The following is a 22061-nucleotide window of genomic DNA, read 5'->3' on the forward strand; positions in this document are numbered from 1 at the left end:
TACGAATGCCTGGCAGGTGCAGAGGACATGTAGCAACAATTTACACTAGAAAATGAAGTTGAGGTATGCCTGGGTGGCTGAGTCAGTCGAGCGACTCTTGGTTTCAGCTCAGGTCATTATCTCAGGGTTGTGAGACCTGCCCAGCATCAGGCTCTGCACTAAGTGGGGAGTCTGCTTGAGGATTCTCTCCCTCACGCTCCGCTCCTCCCATGCCCCCACTTCATGTGCGCTCTCTCTCTAATAAGTAAATCTTAGGGGGAGGGGGACGAAAGAAAGAAAATGAAGTTGAACAAATGAATTCAGAGCCAGAATTTTGGACTTAAATGAAAACCTAAGAGTCTGATAAGTTCAGCAAGGAGAGAGCAGTAAGTTTCTCAAATGAACATGAGTACTACTTAGGTAATAAAAGACTGGAAGGTGGAGGGGAAGATAGGAAAACATTCCACTAAACTGTGGAAAACACTAACAGAGCAAACAAGCAACCATAATGTTCCCAAATCTCAGATTAAAAACTGAAGGGAGCAGAGGGACAGGTGGTGACCTGGGATTCCTGGAGTAGACTGATAATTCACTGTTTCTTGGTCTAGAGAGTGGATGTGGATGATCTTCACTCAAATACAGCATTAGGCAGGTATTCTCATGATTTGAGCACACTTCTACAGGTATATTATGCTTTAATTTTTTCAAAGTTCTGTGAAAATAAAAGCCCAGGCCCATTTCCAAGAACCCCCACCTGGGAAACAGACAGACATAAGAATATTTACCAAACAGTACGAAAGATGCAACCACAGAGTTTGTACAAGCTACCCAAGAAGCACTGAGTTCTAAGAGAAAACCCAGAGGCAGGGACATCTAAGGTAGGTTTTAAAGAGTAAATGAGTTTGTCAGAGGAATGGGGGGAAAAAAAAAAAAGAGAGAGAACAGCTCCAGGAAAAGGAAAAAAATATGAAAAAGGCACCAAAGAAAACAAAAACAACAATTTATCCAGAGAACTATAAGTAGTTTCAATTGTTCAAAGATGGGAAGATAATCTAAACTTCAGTGGAGGGGCACCTGGGTGGCTCAGTGGTTTAAGCCACTGCTTTCGGCTCAGGTCATGATCTCAGGGTCCTGCGATCGAGTCCCGCATCGGGCTCTCTGCTCGCCAGGAAGCCTGTTTCCTCCTCTCTCTCTCTGCCTGCCTCTCTGCATACTTGTGATCTCTCTGTGTCAAATAAATAAATAAAATCTTAAAAAAAAAAAAACTTCAGTGGAAATAGAGAAAACAGAAAAAAGGAATTAATGTAACATGAACATTGGATGGAGAGGCTTTCATCTCTGATTAGATATGGGTAGAAAAGAAAGAAGAATGGAATGGAGATGGTTTTCAATTTGAGGCTCTCCATAATCTGACTACTGCCTCATTCTTCACAGTTCCACCCACAAGTTAGACTCAAGATGGGAAAGACTCTTTTTCCTCCTTCATTCGACAGTATCTAATTTGCCCTCCAGGCCCGGTACCAAGTCAAAGGCTAAGGCTATCAGGGGGCTCAGAGGCCCACTCTGTAGCAGAAAAGGCAAACAGGGATATCAGTAATGTAAAGGTACAGTATAATGGAGTACACCTCCTGGTGAGAAGAGGTTTGCTACCAGAAAGGAAAGCCCTAACTTGAGTCCTGAGATGTGACTAAGAGCTCATCATGAAAGGGACAGAATGCATGGGGGGGGGGGGGGTGCATTACTGAGACAACAAGTCAGAGATGAGCCTAGGCCTCTTACAACCAAACCATATTTAAGTCCTGTCTCACTTCCCCAAAATACAGTTCCTTCATCCACACCACCTCACTCCCACAATCTTCCTTTAAAATATCAGATCATAAAACTCCCTACAATGGCTTCTTACAGATCTTAGAAGATTCAAACATATGACCCGGTGTTCCCTGGCAATCTCATGTGAGGCCTTCTCCCCACAGGTCTTAGGTCTCAAAACACATTAGGCTCATTCCTGTCTCAGGACCTTTACACAAGCAGAGGACCCTGTTCCCTTGGTCCAGATCTTCATCACCACTACATATCACCACCCGTGACAACCAGGTCTGTCTGTCATGTCTCAGGCTATTACTTTCTCAAAAAATCCCAGTACCCTACCAGTTACTGCTGATCTCCACATACGGTTTAGTTTCCAGAAAAGAAAGGTGTCTCATTTTGGGCATGCTGAGTTTGAGAAGCACCTGGGACACTCAGCTCTCTGGTGTAAGGTGACCATGCAGGTAATGTGAGACATCCACTATCAAAATAGAAACTTGGACTTGAGTACCTAAGTTTGAAGATATGGAAACTGCACAGAGAAGAGATTCTCAACTTAGAGGGAGAGGGCACCCCTGATCTCTAACTCACTGTAAGAATGAGACGCTGATGGCAATGAAGGTGCTGCCACCTCAACAGTGTCAAAGGCTGAGATATGTTAGAATCTTGGGTCTCAGTGAACTGAAAGGGGGGGAAGAGGGGAACCTGAGAAGCAAAAGCCAGAAATGGAAAAATCAGAAGAGTCATGTCATAGTTCCACCAACTCCTATCCCCCTTTATGCTTCCTCCATTGAAAAAACCCTACTCATGTTTCATTCAGTTCAAAGGCCACCGCCTTCCAGAGCCTTCCTGGACTTCTCCAAACAGAACTTATTAGGCCCCTCTCCATGCTTCCATGAGTTTTGTTGTTGTTGTTGTTTTTCCTATCCTTAGTAGTAAATAAGATATGACCCATGCACAAGTACTATTATGGCACTTTTAACAGTCTGCCCTACAGTGCATGGGGGGGTATATGCCTTCCCTACATTACACTAAGAGCTCTTGGGAACACAGCCCATATCTTACATCATGGGCGGGCCCTTAAAAAGAAGGGGGGGGGGGGATAAAAATTATTTCACTTAATAAGAGTCAAGAAGGGTACATACTTAAGCAGAGATTATGGATAATTTATTTCGTCTTGTAAAACAAAATAACACATCCTAATTAACTTACATTTTCCTAAAGTAACATAATCCTGTACAGTCACTTCAAAAGTCACTGCTAAATAAAATATCCTCTCATGGAAATGGTTATCCTGTTGCAACAATACAATGATGTAACCGTTTCCTTCAACATAAACACGAAAATGTCCGTAATTTAGTTGGGATACTTCACATAACTCATTTTTCTAAATTGTAAATTCCGTTCAAAACAAACACCAAAAAAAAAAAAAAAAAAAAGTTCCAAAGACGCAGGAGGACATAAGAGGGTGTCTGCCAATCCTGGCTCGAGCCAACTGCCGCTTGCATTGTTGGGAAGCCATTCCTGGCGAGCCAGGGTCAGGCATTTGGTCCACGTTTTTTCCAACAAGTGCTTCACACACGCACACTCCTTTAAAAGTCAACAAGAAGGAGTTCAACGCCCCCCCGGGCAAACGAGGACGAACCAGAGTGAGGCGCGTCCTACCCACCAGCACAAGAAGTCAGTAATTTCACAACAAAGGTTAACTCGGTACACGCCAAAAGTCCACTCGGGTGTGGCGCACCTTCCCAGCAAGACCCGTCGGAGAAAGGCGGCACCCCACTCGCACCTTCGCGGGGGGCCCGGCGAGCCGGAGCGCGGCCTCAGCGAACCTCAAGTCCACCAGACCAACAAGTTTCGGTGGCGGGGGGAGGAGGAGGAGGGTGCGACCACGGAAACCACAAACCACAATCACTTCACAGGGAAGCTCAGCTCCCCGCCACTCCCGCACCGGAAACAGCGCGCAGGCTCCCCTCCACAGGGGAAGGCGGCCGAGGGGGCCCGGCGCGCTCACCGAGTCGGCTGGGACAAAGTTTAAAAGCCGGGAGAAAGTTTCCCGAGAGAAAGCGCCGCATCCGCGCGGGGGCCCGCCGCTCGTTCCGCTCCAGCCCCTGCAGCCCCTCAACGTCCCAAGCGCCAGGAAGTGTCGACCCCGCCCGCCGGGCCAGAGCGCAGGCCAGGGGCCCCGCAGGGGAAGCAGCGGGCCGGACGCCGCACCGCAACCCGCCAGGAGCCCGATTCAGGGCGGGGTCGCGGAGGAGACCGCTGCCCGCCCGCCCGCATGCAGGAGAAGCCCCTCGGCTCGCAGCCCGCGCCCGCCTGAAGAGAGTTACCTGCGGCGAGTGGGGCGAGCGCAGGAAGATTCCCGAGGCCCAAAGCCGACAGCCGCCGCTTTGTCTCCCTCCAGTCCGACTCCGAGGAGGAAATGGGCTGCCAGGCGCCCCCGCCCCCGGCCCGCCCCCCGCCCGCGGCCCGGGCCCCGCCCGCCCTTCCGAGCACCTCCCTCCGGAGCGCTCTTCCCGGCGCCTCCCGCCGCCGCCCCGCTTTCTCGACCCTCGCTTTGGGGGTGAGGCCCCGACCGAGAGACCCTGGCGACGTCGAGCCGGAACTTGCAAGAGGATCTCTTGCTTTCCGCCCTGTGCCCCCGAGTTACTTCATCCCAGGCCCCTAATGGGCATTCTGGCCGGGAGTGACTCCCCCCTTCCCAGAGGAAGGAGGAGCGGTGACTCCTGGAACAGCCCGGGAGCGGGGGAGGTCAGGTGAGTCACGGCTCCGCGCACAGGTGAGGCTCAGGATGTTGCCAGCGCTGGCTCCACACCTCCCTCCCCCAGCAGGTGTGTCCCGGACCCGGTGCGGCTACGCAGTCCTGGGGACGCTCCGCTGAGGAGTGCCACAGGTGATTCCGAGTAACAGGCTTCCAGAAAAGTACTCTAGGCCCACCCATTTGTTTTACAGAGGAAAGTGGCCTCGCAGCTGAAGCTGAGTGTTGCCAGGATCTGACTCCAGGGATTTTACAGTGTGATGTGGGAGGATTCCTTGAAGTCATCTAACCCATCCCCTCACTTCACAGATCCGGAAGCCAAGAGCCCTCCTGTTGCTAGACAAGAAGCCTGTCACAGGAGCGTCCCCTCCTGAGACTGGGCCCCTACACACACACACACACACACACACACACACACACTTGATGGACCTGGCTGCTATCCCTATCCCTCTAGCCATTTAGAGAATGTTATTCCCACTCCTCCTTATCTTCCTGGCGAATGCTCTAAAAAAACTTCAAAAAAAAACAAAACAAAAAACAAACAAAACAATTACATACTAATTATCAGCCTGGTATAGAAAACCCTAACGAGGTTTCAACTCCATCATGGGATAAGGAACAAGACTGATTTCAATATTGGCCTAGAAATCCAAAATAAAGCAAGACCATACCCACTGCCACCTTGGTGCTGAGCCATTATTGAGCAGGGTGCTAGGGAGACTGCCCTCAACATATTTACACTTTACTACTCACATCTCCCTCTCCCCCAGGAAATGCAAACTCCAGAAAGACAGAACTGGTATTCCCCACAGCACCCGGCTCAGTACTCTTCTCCGGACAGTGCCAAGTTAACATCCACAGATGAATGTCCCCACTGTAATTCAAAGTACTATGGGTTTGTGCTCCTTGAGAGATGTGGACCCAGCACCTGGGTGGCTCAGTGGTTTTCCGACAACTCTTGGTTTCTGCTCAAGTCATGTTCTCAAGGTAGTGAGACCAAGCCCCACCGTGGCCTCCCTGCTCAGCACAGTCTGCTTGTCCCTCTCCCTCTGGTCCTCCTCCCCTCCCCCCACTGTGTGCTGTCTCATACTCCCGCTCTCTCAAATAAAATATTTTTTAATCTTTAAAAAAAAACAAAGCACTTTAAAAGACAAAAATAAGAGATGTGGACAACAGGAGGCAATAGACTATGAAGGGAGAGCACAAACTTAAAGATAAAGACTGTAATAAGGCCATTGTTGTCCTTCTACACCCCATTCTGTTTCTGTCTTCAGAGTCTTTGCTCTTGTGGTCTCCCCTGCCTGAAGTGGCCATGGCTTCCCCCCACTACACTTGGCTACCTCAGAACGTACTAATCAGTCAATAAATATCTGTGTGAACCAACAAGCGACAGTTAAAGGATGATGCTCCATAGCTCTGTATATCTATCACTTCACTCAGGAGCAGCTATTTAATTTGTGAGGCCCCTTGTTCAAAAATTATGAACAATTTCAAGACAGCAACAGTGGAGCATTAACGAAGTCTTTCTAAGCATAAGGCTCTTAGGTTTAATATTTGCATCCCTCAAAATTCATGTTGAAAACCCAATGCCAAGAGTAGTGTATTAAGAAATGGGGCTTCTGAGAGGTGATGAGGACATGAGGGTAGAGCCCTTAGGAATGGAATTAGTGTCCTTATAAAAGAGGCCCCAGATATCTCTGTCCCTTCTGCCATATGAGGACATAGCAAAAAGGATCAGACTGTATACCAGGAAGAGAGCTTTTACTGGAACATGACCACGCTGATGCCTTGATCTGGGACTTTACAGCCTCCAGAACTATAAGAAATAAATTTCTGTTGTTTATACTACCTGGTCTGTGATATTTTGTTAGAGAAATACAAAGGCCCTAAAAATGCAAGTGCAGGGATGTTTTGGGAAGAGGGGGGGTCAGGTGCCAAAAAGGATATGAAGACAGACTTACAGTGCATCCTGTAAGCTAAGGGGAATCAGACTTCTACCTCTAAGAAGCCTTGAAAAGTTTACCAGGGAAGACCTGAGCATTTGTTGTGTCTCGGGCACTTGCTTTGTGCCAGGGAGGATGACAATGAATAAAACTAACCTGAACCTGTTCTCCCACAACTTAAAATATAATGGAAGAAACAGCTATTAAAACAGATTAACTCTCGGGATGCCTGGGTGGCTCAGTTGGTTAAGCATCTGCCTTCAGCTCAGGTCGTGACCCCAGGGTCCTGGGATCCAGTCCCAAATCCGGCTCCTTGCTCATCAGGGACTCTGCTTCTCCCTCTGCCTGTTCTGCCTCCTCCTCCCCCTGCTTTGCCCTCTCTGACAAATAAAGTCTTAAAAAATAAAAAGAAAACAGGTAAACTAAAAAGAAAGTCAAGCGTAAAGATAAAAAAGAGAGATACAAGTAGATTTTGGGGGGAAATTACCCTAGTCTGGGTTCAGTGACCTGAAGAAGGGACCTTTATGCTATGACCCACTCCAGTCATACTTTAGCACTCACCTCTCCATCAGAACTGCTTTTATTAAGGTCCCTGATGACCTCCATGACGCTATATCCAGTGGTCATTCTCTGTGCACAGCTGACTTGTATCATCATCCGTGCTTGATCACTCTCCCTGAAACATTACCTTCATCTGGCCTCTAGGGCACTAGGCTCTTCTGAGTTTGTTCCAGTCTCCCTGGCTCCAACTTACCCTCCTTTGGTGATTCCTTCTAAATCCTCCCAACCTCCAAATGTTGGAGCAGCAGTTCTCAAGGTGTAGTCCAGGGACTCCTAAGTCCCTTTCCAGGGGGTAGTAAGCTGGAAACTATTTTCATAATATTAGAATATCATTTGTCTTTTCATTCCCAGTCTCTCATGGTGTACAGTATAGTATTCCAGACTACATGATATATATAATAGGGCATCACAAAGAATGCAGAAGCAGACAGAGAATCCAGTTACCTTTTATTAAGCCAGACAGTAAAGAGATTTGTAAAAAGGCAAAATAATGACACGTCTCCCCGAATTTCCTTTTATTTTAAAACACATTGCCATTTTTCTTTAAATGATATTTATGACAATTTAATAATACAGTAAACATTGACAGATAAAACTCACATGAACAAAAGCCCTTTGTGATCCTCAAAAAGTTTTAAGAGTTTAGAAGATTCTTGAGATCAGAAAGTTTAAAAACTGCTGTTAAAGGGGCGCCTGGGTGGCTCACTGGGTTAAAGCCTCTGCCTTTGGCTCAGGTCATGATCCCAGGGTTCTGGGATCAAGCCCCGCATTGGGCTCTCTGCTCAGCGGGGAGCCTGCTTCCCCCTCTCTCTCTGCCTGCCTCTCTGCCTACTTGTGATCTCTGTCTTTCAAATAAATAAATAAAATCTAAAATCTTAAAAAAAAAAAAAAACTGTTGTTAAAGTGTCCCAGGACTCCATCCTTGGACCTCTTTTTCTGTTTGCCATAATCCCACTAGTGATCTCATCCAGTCTTTTGGCGTTAAGTATGCTGATAATGCCAGGTTTATATCACAAGCTGAACCTTTCTCCTGAGTTCTAAACTTGCATATCCATTTCCCTACTTGATACCTCCATTTGAATACCTAGTAGGCATCTAGGTATCTCGCACTTCATATGTCTAAATGTCTAAAACTGATTTCCTGATAACTCTGTCCAAACCTGCTGACCCCACAGTTTTCTTCATTTCATTAAATGGCAACTCCAGGGGCACCTGGGTGGCTCAGTTGGTTAAGCGTCTGCCTAATGCTCAGGTCATGATCCCAGAGTCCTGGGATTCAGTCCGCATTGCATCAGGCTCCCTGCTCAGTGCTAGTCTTCTTCTCTCTCTTTCTCTGCCCCTCCTTCTGGCTCATGCTCGCTCTCTCTCTCAAATAAATAAATAAAATCTTTTTTTTTTTTAAATGGCAACTCCATTCCTCTAGTTGTTTAGGCCAAAAACTTTGGAGTCATCCTTGACTATGTTCATTCCCTCACACATTTTATATCTGGTTCCTCAACAAATCTGGGCCTCTACCTTCAAAATATATTCAGTGTGTGTACATATATATTTTTTTAATTTTTTTTTTACAATTTCCACTGTTATTATCATGAATCAAGCCATCATCATCTCTTACTTGAATTTCACAGGAGCCTCCTCACTGGTCTCCTTACTTTTGTCCTTGCTTCCCTCAGTCTAGTCTTAATTCAGCAGCTGGAGTGATCCTGTTAAAATATAAGTCCAAACATGTCATTCCTACTCTGCCCAAAAGTCTCCATTGGCTCCCATCCCACCCAGAGTAAAAGGCAAGGTCCATATAAGGGCCGGGAGACCTCACCTGCTCCTACACATTTCTCTGACACACTGGCCTCTTTACTATTCCTGGAACCCATCAGGCAGGCTCTCGCCTTAGGGCCTTTGCTTTCTGCCTGGAATGTCCTCCTCCAAATAGCTGCCTGACTCACTCTCTCACCTCCCCCAGGTCTAGGCTCAGCTATCACTTTTTGGGAGGCTTCCTCTTGGCCATCCTATTTAAAATTGCAACCCCTTCCCCCAATATTCCCATTCCTTTTTCCTTGGTTTTTATTTCTGCTTAGGGCGTATCACCATCTGACATGTAATGTCATACATATATTTATTTATTTATTTATTTATTTATTTTTAAAGATTTTATTTATTTACTTGACAGAGAGAGATCACAAGTAGGCAGAGAGGCAGGCAGAGAGAGTGAGAGGGAAGCAGGCTCCCCGCCAAGCAGAGAGCCTGGCGCGGGACTCGATCCCAGGACCCTGAGATCATGACCTGAGCCGAAGGCAGCGGCTTAAACCACTGAGCCACCCAGGTGCCCCCATATATTTATTTTTTAACTTACTGTTTTCTCCTGTCTTCCACTAGAATTTAAAGCCTCGTGAGGGCTAGTGTTTCTGTTTTGTTCAGTGCATAGAAGAGTGCCTGGTACATAGCAGATCTCTCAATAAATATTTGTCAAATGAATGAAAAATAAGTGGGACCTTAAAAAAAGACATTGGCAAGATGGACAGGGAGGGAAGGAAAGAGTTTCGTTCTAGACCAAGGAACAAGGAAGTTTGAAGGCCATGAGTCCCATTCCAGGAAAAGAAGTTCTGTGATTCGGAAGCTTGTAAGGTAGGTAGAGGCCAGACTGGAGAGGACTTTGTAAGGCCTTACACTTTATTGTGAGGGGAATGGGACATCACAAATGATTTTAAACAAAGAGATAACATGATCATATTTTGTTTTTAAAAAAAATTTTGTTTTTACTTTGGAGAGGCGCTTGGGTGGCTCAGTTCGTTAAGCAACTGCTGTCGGCTCACGTCATGGTCTCAGGGTCCTGGAATAGAGCCCCCGCATCGGGCTCTCTGCTCAGTGGGGAGCCTGCTTCCCCTCTCTCTGCCTGCCTACTTGTGATCTCTGTCGGTCAAATAAATAAATAAAATCTTTTTTAAAAAAAGAAAGAAAAAGGACGGAGGATCCTCGGTTTTGTCAATAGATTGGATATGGAGCTTTCTGACTTGCTCAGCTGAAGAAACAGTGTTGTCATTTACCTAAATGGAGAGCCCTGGAGGTAAAGGAGGTGGGGATGAATGGGGTATAAAACAGTGCACTCAAAGAGTTATATCCGGTCATGCTTAGTTTCAGTGCCTACCAAACATCTAAGAAGAGATAACCTGTGGACAGGGGTATATCCAAATCTGAACTCAGGAAAGGCCCTGAGAGGAGCTAGTGCTGTAGAACTCACCTGCACCTGGAGAACATGTAGCAAAAGGAGATGGAGGCCCAAGACCAGTTTTTAAGAGGAAGAGGAGCCAGAACAGGACAGAATTCCCTCCTGCAACCCAGAATCCTCCTTTCCTTTCCTAAAATTCATCAATTCTTCGAACCCCCACCCCCCCACTCCATGGGGAGCCTGCTTCTCCCTCTCCCTTCCCCTGCTTGTACACATTCTGTCAAATAAATAAAATCTCTGAAATGCACCAATTCTTTTCCTCTTTTTTTTTAAGATTTTATTTATTTATTTGACAAAGAGAGAGAGATCACAAGTAGGCAGAGAGGCAGGCAGAGAGAGAGGGGGAAGCAGGCTCTCCACTGAGCAGACAGCCCAATGTGGGGCTCAATCCCAGAACCCTGAGATCATGACCTGAGCTGAAGGCAAAGGCTCAACCCAGTGAGCCACCCAGGCACCCCACCAATTCATTTCCTACGTTAGGATCTTGTCATTTCCTGTACCCTGTACTTGCGAATTTCTTTGCCCTAACTCTTCATCTTGCCTCCTTCTTAGTCTTTTTTTAAATTAAGTATTTTATTTAGCGTCTACTTATATACTGGGTTTTTGAGATCACTTATACTGTTTTTTCCCCAATCTCTTCAGCCACTTTTTAAAATACTTTATTCTTTTTTTTTTTTTTGTACGATTTTATTTATTTATTTGAGAGACTTAGAGATAGAGACAGCTGGAGTGGGGAGGAGGGGAGAAACAGGATCCCTGCTCAGCAGGGAGCCTGATGTAGGCCTGATCCCCGGACTCCTGGTATCATGACCTGACCCAAAGGCAGACATTTAACTGACTGAGCTACCCAGATGCCCCCTAAAATACTTTATTCTTTTTAGAACAGTTTTAGGTTCACAGCAAAATTGAAAGAGAGAGAGATTTCCCATGTAGTCTTTGTCCCCACACTCATAGCCGCCACCATTATCAATACTCCCCACCAGAGTAGTGCATTTGTTAAAACTGCTGAGCCTGTATTGACACATCCTAATCATCCCAAATCACAGTTCACCTTAAGGTTGACTCTTGGTGTGTATTCCACAGGTGTGGACAGATGCGTAATAACGTGCATCTGTCATTATACCATCATACAAAGTATTTTCACTTTTTTTTTTAAAAGATTGTATTTATTTATTTGACAGACAGAGATCACAAGTAGGCAGAGAGGCAAGCAGAGAGAGAGGAAGGGAAGCAGGCTCCCCGCTGAGCAGAGAGCCCGACGTGGGACTCGATCCCAGGACCTTGGGATCATGACCTGAGCCAAAGGCAGAGGCTTTAACCCACAGAGCCACCCAGGCGCCCCTATTTTCACTTTTTCATTGTCCTGAAAACCAACTGTGCTCTGCTTATTCAGCCTGGCCTCCACTTCTCATTCTTGAGGACCATTTTTGCCAACGCCTTCCATGACCACACCCCCATACCGCAGTCACTCCCTACCACAGTACTGTATTTCTACTCTCGATAGCACTCATCCCTCTCTAGAATTACCTTGTTTATTTTCTCTCTCTGGTTTATTTTCTCTCTCTGCCATTACATTCTAAGTTCCAGGGGTACCTGGGTGGCTCAGTGGGTTAAAGCCTCTGCCTTCGGCTCAGGTCATGATCCCAGGGTCCTGGGATCAAGCCCTGCATCGGGCTCTCTGCTCAGCGGGAAACCTGCTTCCTCCTCTCTCTCTGCCTACTTGTGATCTCTGTCCTCAAATAAATAAATAAAATCTAAAAAAAAAAAAAAAAAAAGACAGTTCCATGAGGACAGGAGTCTTATCTGACTTTTTCACTTCTCTGCTTCTATAATTTAGCACAGTTCCTGGAACATAAAATGCACTTTAAAAATATTGCCAGGGGCCCCTGGCTGGCTCAGTCAGAAGAGTGTGCAACTCTTGATCTTAGGGTCGTGAGTTCAAACCCCTTGTTGTGTGCTGAGATTACCTAAATAAATACAACCTTAAAAAAGAATGAGTGGCCATAGATCAGGAGGAAAACCAAGTGGCACTGAAACCAAGCAATTGTTCACTAACGTCAACTAATGACATCTGGTTTTTTTATAAAGATTTTTTTTAAGATTTTTTATTTATTATTTATTTGATGGGGATAGAGATCACAAGTAGGCAAAGAGGCAGGCAGAGAGAGAGAGTTGGGGAGAAGCAGGCTCCCCACCGACCAGAGAGCCTGACACAGGGCTCAATCCCAGGACCCTGAGATCACAACCTGAGCTGAAGGCAGAGAGGCTTAACCCACTGAGCCAGCCAGGCTCCCATGACATCTGGTTTGAGGCTTATATTTGGTAAGGTTTCAATTCACTTCAGGTTGTTGAACACAGTGCCACATAATCACGAGGGGTAAACTGCACCAAGAATGTTACAGAAAAGCAATCAAAAAAGTCCTGGGATCAAGCCCCACATCGGGCTCTCTGCTCAGTGGGGAGCATGCATCCCCCTCTCTCTGCCTGCATCTCTGCCTACTTGTGACCTCTCTCTGTCAAATAAATAAATAAAATCTTTAAAAAAAAAAAAGTCAATCAGCAACACTTTATGGGGTATTCTAAAGGGTTACACAAAATAATGTCAAACTATTAATAAAGATGAACTATCAGAGATCATTCTGGAGACTCGCTACATGAGGACTTCATTATTATTTATCTACATTGCACTGGTTAAAAATACCTTCACAGTTTGAAAGGCACTTTCCCTGGATGTTATCTCATCTGAGGCACTTCACAACCCTTAAGGAAGTTAATATCAAAATAAGTGAAGGGGCGCCTGGGTGGCTCAGTGGATTAAGCCGCTGCCTTCGGCTCAGGTCATGATCTCAGGGTCCTGGGATCGAGGCCTGCATCGGGCTCTCTGCTCTGCAGGGAGCCTGCTTCCTCCTCTCTCTCTGCCTGCCTCTCTGCCTACTTGTGATCTCTCTCTCTGTCAAATAAATAAATAAAATCTTTAAAAACAAAACAAAAAAACAAAACAAAATAAGTGAAGATCCAAAAATGATGAAGATGAGAATTGGCCTGGCAGCTTTGGAATGAAAGACTGGAAAATTGTTACCTCTTGTATCCATGAAATGATGACCAACCACACACACACACACACACACACACACACACACACACACACCACACTAACACAACTACCACCCTTAAGTCCCAAAGAAGAGATCAAACGGCCTCTTGGCTTAGCCTGGGGAAAGCCGACAAAGGGGGTCAGATTTGGACTGGAGTAAAAACCAAAGGTAAAAACCAAAGTGTGGTCAGGGTCAAAGGCAAATGAATGCCTGGTGGCTCTGGTTACCTCTCTGTTCCATTTCAAATGGGTGGGCAGAAAGCATTAAAGCCCAGCCGCCCTGGAAATTGTGCCTATTAGCTGAGCTAACATCAGGGTATCTTCCTCATTTCTGTGTAGCTCAGTAACTCCCAACTATGGCAGCGCATCAGAATCACCTGGAGAGGGGCGCCTGGGTGGCACAGTTGTTAAGCATCTGCCTTCAGCTCAGGTCATGATCTCAGGGTCCTGGAATCGAGCCCCACATCAGGCTCCCTGCTCAGCGGGAAGCCTGCGTCTTCCTCTCCTACTCCTCCTGCTTGTATTCCCTCTCTTGCTGTCTATCTCTTTTTAAATCTCCCAGGGTGATTCCAGTATGCAGCCAGAGTTGAGAATCACTGATAACCAGTCTGAGCCTGGGCAGAAAACAAAGTCAGGTATACTTACAACTTACTCAATTCATTTGCTCATACAATGGTAATTATTTTAACACTCAATAAAAATAATAATAGCTCAAATCTAATAAGTCCTTGGTGTATGCCACACTCTGTGCTAAGAGCTTCACTTGTCACCCAAGCCTCTCAACATCCTGAAGTAGTCACTATTGTATCCCTCATTCAGTGGATAAGAACACAGAGGATCAGGTCACAATGGAGCACGTGACAGTGCTGGGACCCAGAACTGCCAGAATTCAGAAGCAGGCTCTTAACCACCCACACTTAGCCCCTGAGATATCAATGACTTATAAAACCTTTTGGTTGAAAAGCCAAATTCAAAATAGTTTTCATGTCAAGACCACACCACGGTGATTCTTATGCTATACCCATTTTGTCTTTTTGCATAGCTTTGATTCAACAGATGGGGCTGGCTGGGGCTTAAGGGTTGGGGGAAGGACAGGAGCTCACTTCTATCTCTTCCAGGCCTCTTCTAACAGACAACGCTGTTGGCTTTAACCAGTGGGTTAAGTTTAAAAAAACAAAAGCAAAAAAACTTAGTCCCTTGACAGTTAGAAACATGTGTAAGGTTCTCTTGATTCATGCTCTTCATCTTCCCTGCAGAAAGTGAAATCAAGATTTAGTTCCTAAGGGGTGCCTGGGTGGCTCAGTGGGTTAAAGCCTCTGCCTTCGGCTCAGGTCATGATCCCAGAGTCCTGGGATAGAGCCCCACATCTGCCTCTCTGCTCAGCGAGGAGCCTGCTTCCCCCTCTCTCTCTGCCTGCCTCTCTGCCTACTTGTGATCTCTGTCTGTCAAATAAATAAATAAAATCTTTAAAAAAAAAAAAGATTTAGTTCTTAAAATCGGTCAGCAATGGGTGTTCATGCTTCTCTCCTCTCTGATACATCAAGGATGTGTACACAGAAACAAACACTTCCTGCCTTTTCTATGCTCATATTTTTGTTGATGACAATGGAGAACAAGACTTGAAAGGAAAAAAGTTAAAGACTGTGCCAACACAGCAAAATTATATCTAAAAATAAGTCTTTTTAAAAAGGGGAGGGAAATGGAGGAGGGAGGATGGGCTTTATTCTTCTCTTTAAAACTATCAGTGGGCTCTGTTACGAAAACCTGGTTCTTTGTATTCACCATTCTAAAAATGCTTTTTTGGTCTGGCATTTTTAGATTTTTATAGGAGTATGAAAAGTGCTATCAAAATAAGAATTGTTGCATTGTAGCATAAATGGAATTAAACTAATGCACTTTAGATCTCAGATGTACTGGTGAATGAGTCACGTGTCTCCATTCATTGCTTCTGTTGCCTGACAACAATTTCTCTAGATTCCAAGAAACTTTGAGAAAATAAATTCCACTGGAACACAGCAGAGAGATACATCTGCCAGGAATCTTTACATGCCCCATAAGTCCCCACATAAGCATTCTGAATACAGGAGAACTTAAAATGGAAGCCACGGCAGCCTTTGTTTTTTGCTCACCCAGACTGAATTTGGTTCCAGGTTGAGGACTCGGGCCAGCTGAGTAGGCCCTGGGATCCCTGGACTTGTGAGCTCCCAGTGGGTCATAGCAAACCCACATTCCATCCTGACTCCCTCCATTGGTCCTTACCAATCCGGTGTCTTTATATCTTTAATTGCGATAAGTCACTCTTCTGTCTGCCTGGGAGTCTGGCAGAACCTGCCCCTCTATCACAGAAGGCTAAGATCATATTCATGCGTCCATTCACTTCCTCAAGCAACAAATATTTTGGAATACCTACTGTATGATACACATGGTACCAGACCCGGTAGATCCAGTAGTAGGCAGGCCTGGTGAAATCTACACTCTAGAGAGGAAGGAAGACAGGTAAACAGGTAATAATTAAAGGGACGGAATGATTTCAGGTAGGGGTATATGATGAGAGCGACTGGGAAAAGACATGCTCATTTAGAGAGCGAGCTCAGGAAAGGCCTCACTAAAAAGATGATGTTTGTGCTGAGACCTGAACGACCAGAAGAGGCTGGTGATGAAGCTGAATGTCCCACAGGAGGAGAAGCAGGTGCAAAAGCCCCAGGATGGGAGTAAGCCTGGTAGATTTAAGGAGCAGAAGGCAGGCCAGGGCCCTGAGGGATAGTAAATGTGCAAAAGAGTAGTAGATGAGGTCAGAAAGGTAGGCAGGAGCCAAATCATGAGAGACCCTGTAGGTGATGGTAAGGAGCACGGGTTGTCCTTTCAGAGCAATGGGAGGCCCCGGCGGGGATTAACAAGTAGAGTGAACATGATCTGATTCGCATTTTTAAAAGGTCACTTTGTTGTATTTAGAATGGAGTCTAAGGGAACATAACTGAATGCCTATCATCATTCATTCATCTATTCAAATATTCAAAATATTTTTGTAGGGGCGCCTGGGTAGCTCAGTGGGTTAAAGCCTCTGCCTTCGGCTCAGGTCATGATCCCAGGGTCCTGGGATCGAGCCCCACATCGGGCTCTCTGCTCCACGGGGAGCCTGCTTCCTCCTCTCTCTCTGCCTGCCTCTCTGCCTAGTTGTGATTTCTCTCTGTCAAATAAATAAAATATTAAATATATATATATATATATATTTTTGTAGTGCCTAATTGCCAGGCAATGTACCAAGCACTGTGAAATCATGGTGAGAAAAACATAATTCCTGGGATCCCGGGGTGGCTCAGTCATTAAGCGTCTGCCTTCGGCTCAGGTCACAATCCCAGGGTCCTGGGATTAAGCCCTGCATCCAAGCTCCCTGCTCAGCAGGAGTCTGCTTCTCCCTCTCCCACTCCCCCTGCTTGTGTTCCCTCTCTGTCAGATAAGTAAATAAAGTCTTAAAAAAAAAAAAGAATAAACAAAAAATATAATTCCTCCCCTCAAGGAGCTTACAAGACAATTGGAGAGACGGAAGAGTATGTAGGCTTTTATTAGAGCTAAGAACTGTGCTGGGCGTAACCTCCATGTGAACTGGGTTCCTCCAGGAGCCCAGAAGAATTCCATCCATCCATCCATTTAGTAAATATTTATGTGCCAAGCTCTTAAGATACAATGGTGAAGTAAACAAACAAGGCACATATCCCCATGGTGTTTACAGATTAGTGGAGGAGACTTATCAATTAAACACCCTCACAGACCCATCATTACCCATTGAGATATAGGCTACGGCAGACAAGTAATGTGACTCAATAGGAGGGGAGCCTGATAGTGTCTGGGAGGACTCAGAAGCCCCGAAGGATGAGCTTCAGGTATGCATTTAAGTTGGGGGGGGGGAGGAGAGGAAGATTGTCAATTATACCTCAATAAAGCATGGGGAAAAAGAAAGGGAAGAGTACTGTGGGCCAGTCCTAGCTCCACAGGTCAGGAAAGACCTTCTGACATCAAAGCTGAGTCCTAAAGGATAAGTAGAAGTTAGCCAGATGAGGGGAACTGGAGGAGAAGGGAAGGCATTCCAGAACAAGGGAATGGTCTATGTAAAGGCATGGAGACAACAGAACATTGTGGATTCTGGAAAAAGCAACCTGTTCTATATGGCTGGTCTATAGAGTAGAAAGGCACAGCAAGGTCAAAGAGAATGGAGAAATAGGCAGAATTAGAATAATACTCTACTAATAATTCTTTTGAACTTCATTCTGAGAGCAGCAGGAAACTGTTAAAGGACTTGAAGCAGGAGAAAGACCAGGCCAGAAGTGTTAGAAACTTCTCCGAACACAAAGAGGAGGCAGTCTAAGCCCTCACAACCTGCCATACTTCATTAAACATAGCAGATCTAACTGAACTTTCTATGTTAAGGGAGGCACAGTTTTGCAAATGAGTTTGGCTACTCTATCGCTGTGTCTTCCACCATCCGCAGCCCAACGCAGAACCAGCAAGAGTCACGAATTCAGAAGACGTTTGCTTGTGGTGCTGAGCAACAACTTATCCACGCCTCCATAACTGGGCATACCAAGGATCCCAGTTGCACAGAGGCCAAGGCCCAGGACACCAGGGTGAGATTTCCAAAATGTGGCCTAGGTAGTCCTTCCTGCCTCAAACAGCTTCCCATGGTTACAAGAAAAAAAATCTAAACAATTTAGTGGGGCCACAGGGCCCTTGGGGATCACTCCATTCCACCAGCTGTCCCCCTGTCCAGAAGGCTCTTTCCCCAGACATCCCAGTGGTGGTGCCGTCTTATTGTTTGGGTCTCAAACTAAACGTCGCCTTCTAAATTTGGTCTCCCTGACAATGCCTTCTAAGGCAGCTGGATAGTCACGACCTATCCCATCATCCCACTGTATTTTCTTCAAAGCTTATGTTACCATCCAAAATTAGTTGTTTATCGCCTTGCTAATTGTTGGTCTTCTCCCTCTAGAATGTGGCTTGACAGCTTGGTTCTTGGCTGTCTTGTTTACTGTTTCATCCCCAGTACTCACAACAATGTCTGGCACACAGTAGGTACTGAAGAATGAATAGTCTTGGCCTATCTTTCCAACCTCACCCCAATCCATTCCTGAATTATTCCCTAAGCTTTGAAGGGATGGAGGTGCATGAACGTCTTCAGATCTGCTTTGCTAATAGAAGCCCCTATTGGTTCAACCTGGAACAGCTTTCCTCCTTTTCCAGCCGCCAGTCTCTTCGATCCCACACCGTTTTCTCCCTTTTCTTCCAGATTCTGAAATCCTCCCAGATTTTCAAACCTGATACACACATCTGTCAAGGCTCATCTCACTGTACTGCAATGAGATGTTTACCTGTCATCTACCCCACTGGCCCGTGTCTGTGAGCTCCTAAAAGCAGGCAGTCATTTACCTCCTTCTCCCTAGGACACAAGATAGTGATCAGCACACAGTAGGCACTTCCTCCATGTTTGTTAACTGATTAGGTAGAAAAACGTGGTTCAGGGGCGCCTGGGTGGCTCAGTGGGTTGAGCCTCTGCTTTCAGCTCAGGTCATGATCTCAGGGTCCTTGGATCGAGCCCTGCATCTGGCTCTGTGCTCAGCAGGGAGCCTGCTTCCCTTCCTCTCTTTCTGGCTGCCTCTCTGCCTACCTGTGATCTCTCCCTGTCAAATAAATAAATAAAATCTTTAAAAAAAAATCGTTTAAAAAAAAAAAAAAGCCTCTGCTTTCAGCTCTGGTCATGATCTCAGGGTCTTGGGATCCAGCCACATTAGGCTCTCTGCTCAGCAGGGAGCGTGCTTCCCCCCCAACCCCACCCCCGCCTGCCTCTCCACCTACTTGTGATTCCTGTCTGTCAAATAAATAAATAGAATATTGAAAGAAAGGAAGAGAGAAAGAAAGAAAGGAAGAAAAATGTGGTTCAGAGAAACATGAATTTGCCATGGTCATGTTTCTGGCCATGGTAGAAGGGGTTGTTGTAAATCTAGACCTAGAGTACAGAGGGCAGGTATGGGCCAAACCAGGAAAATAGCACCATATTAAATTCTGATCGTGCAGAGCAAAAGAGGGTGGGTTTGGCCGAAAAGACCCTGGTTCTCACCACCCATGTACTCCCACGTGGGCAGCAGCAGTTAATTCATGGGTGAGAAGTCCGGGAGAAGCTCACTATCAACTCTGGGAGGATCCTCCCAGGAGGCCTGGAGAAGTGCCAGCTGAAGTCTGCACAGCATTTCCACGTCTCCAAGCATGTCCTCGGACTTTACTGCACTAGAGTCAGGGGTGAAGGAAAGCAATTCTTTTCCTATCAATGAGACTCATAGAGATGCAGCAGCCTGCCCAAGTAGACACCATGAGGAGTGAGCTGCTCTGTTAGCAGTGCCTTTCTTTATCCTGCTATTCAGGAGGCCTTAACATGCTCGTCCAAGATTTAGTTGCAAAGCTCCTAGAAGCGTGTGTAATTATTGTTGTCTAAAATACAGAACAGCAGAATGTGTAATTAGATGCTTTTAATAAAGTCCTTGTGGATGATTATGAAGCCGATGCTGATGATGCTGAAGATGATGGCAATTTTTTTTTTTTAAAGATTTTATTTATTTATTTGACAGAGAGAGAGCACAAGTAGACAGAGAGGCAGGCAGAGAGAGAGAGGAAAGCAGGCTTGCTGCTGAGCAGAGAGCCTGACGCGGGACTCGATCCCAGGACCCTGAGATCATGACCCGAGCCGAAGGCAGCGGCTTAACCCACTGAGCCACCCAGGCGCCCATGATGGCAATTTTTGATAACGAGGACGATGAAGATGCTATCCTTGAAGACAAGGGCCAGGAGGGAACCCTTGTCTCGGAAAGGAGCCAGAGCCGGCCCCACAGGCAAAGGGCTGATCAGGAGGCAGCACTGCCTAGCATTTGATCTGAATTCTCATTATCACCGAGTCTGCATTACAGTAAACACTTCATGGTTATACTAGCAAATTCTTACAAACAGCACACTTTCGGACAGGTAATGTTCAAAGCTTATGTTACCATCCATATATATTAGCTCATTTATGTAACACCCCATAAGCTAGGAATTAACATCATCACTCCTGTTTTATAAAGAAACTAAGGCACATCAGGAAGCCCAATAATTTGACAAGGGTCACTGAGCCAGAAAGTGCCAGACCAGGATGCTGGACCCATGCAGTCTGAGTCGAGGGGCATCACACAGCTGTGGTAACCATGGAGACATGCTGCTCAGATTTCCCTTTGAGAGAACTGTTGGAGTGAACAGAGCTGATCCACCTTGAGACCCAGCACAGCATCCACACCAAGAGCATGCTTTCTCTGGGACGCTCTCAGCCCCTGACTGAGCTCAGCGGAAAGCCTACTTCTCCCTCTCCCATTCCCCCTGCTTGTATTCCCTCTCTCGCTGTCTCTGTCAAATAAATAAATAAATAAAATCTTAAAAAAAAAAAAAAGACCTGAGAAATGACAAGGAGTTAACTAGGCAAAAGAGAAGAAATTCTAAGAGGCACTATAGGGCTAGAACCTAGGCAAACATGTCCATGTTTAAACAGGTTTGATGGCTTACTGAGCATATGAGTCTGCCCACAACTGCAAAAAAATGATGAATGGTGTGTGTGTGTGTGTGTATGTAGCAGCAACTCACTGGTCAGGAGACAAGACCTCAACCAGTCAAGGAATGTTGGGAGGAAGGTTTCAAAAAGCAGACACTCAGGAACTCACTAGAGGAGAGAAGCTAGTTGATCACCCAACATTGGACTAGAAATACTGGCCAAGCACTCAATTCTCTGAGGGCAAGGAGATGGCAACGTCTCCATCTCCTTGGAGTGCATCGGCCCAGGACAATGCCACACACAAAGAGGAACCTCGGTTGTAGCCGGTCCCATGGATCCTTGTTTCCCATCCTAAAGCGGCCTTAGGCAATAGGAAGACACTCTAGATGATTCTGGCATCATCTCATGCCACCTCTTAGAAGTGCAGTTGGTTCAATGTGAGGTAAGGAGGCTAGGGGTCTTGAAAGCGACACAGAAAAAATAGGAAAGCCTGGCCTTTCCCTGAGTAGATCTGAATGATCAATCAACAGCAGTAGCAGCATTGCCCATCACAGACCTTCCACAATAGGTTGGTGATTGGGAGAGAGTGAGTATTGTTTTGATATTATTTTTTCTTATCGACAGCAACTGACAGCTTATTTTCTGCATCCTATAATTCTCGTTGGCCACGTTCTATTTTAGTATATGAGTATAAATAAAACTATTCAATGAGATAGTATCAAAAGGGCTCGAAGTGTGCCGAGAGGCACCACCATCTCATTAAACATGAATACCTTTAGCATGTAACTTGGGTTTTGGGGGGAAAGTGGGAGACAGCCATGGTGTGTGATTTTTAGGTATGTAGGTGAGGCGGCACCCACACATGCCGCCATATCCCTCTGAGCAGTAGAGACAGCTCCTCCCTCCTCCCAGGCTGGGAGGGATGGGCTAAGATGACCTGGCAGGGCTTCCGCAGTATTATCTTCCTTGAGGGCCAGCAAGCCCTCCATTCCCATATCCAGCTCCGGTGTGTGGGGAAGCAGCCGCCAGCAAATGGCCTAGGGAGTCAAGGCCCATGTCTGTGGTCCATGAGGCCTTGGCGTGGAAATGGACTGGAAACCCCCAACCTGGTAGCTGGGGCCCTAAGACAGGCG

The 22061-nt window shown here is 46.0% G+C and overlaps 1 protein-coding gene across 1 annotated transcript in view; it reads right to left on the reverse strand.

Annotated features, from left to right (window-relative positions):
• The window catches only part of CTNNA1 (catenin alpha 1), a 190317-nt gene extending 186060 nt beyond the window's left edge, over positions 1-4257 (reverse strand). The window contains exon 1 of the mRNA XM_045998668.1: positions 4119-4257. The gene's annotated coding sequence lies outside the window, so the exon portion shown is untranslated. The remainder of the gene's footprint in view (positions 1-4118) is intronic.
• Between the last annotated feature and the right edge of the window lie 17804 nt (positions 4258-22061).

This window comes from Meles meles, chromosome 3 (assembly GCF_922984935.1).
Source record: "Meles meles chromosome 3, mMelMel3.1 paternal haplotype, whole genome shotgun sequence".
NCBI lineage: Eukaryota > Metazoa > Chordata > Mammalia > Carnivora > Mustelidae > Meles > Meles meles.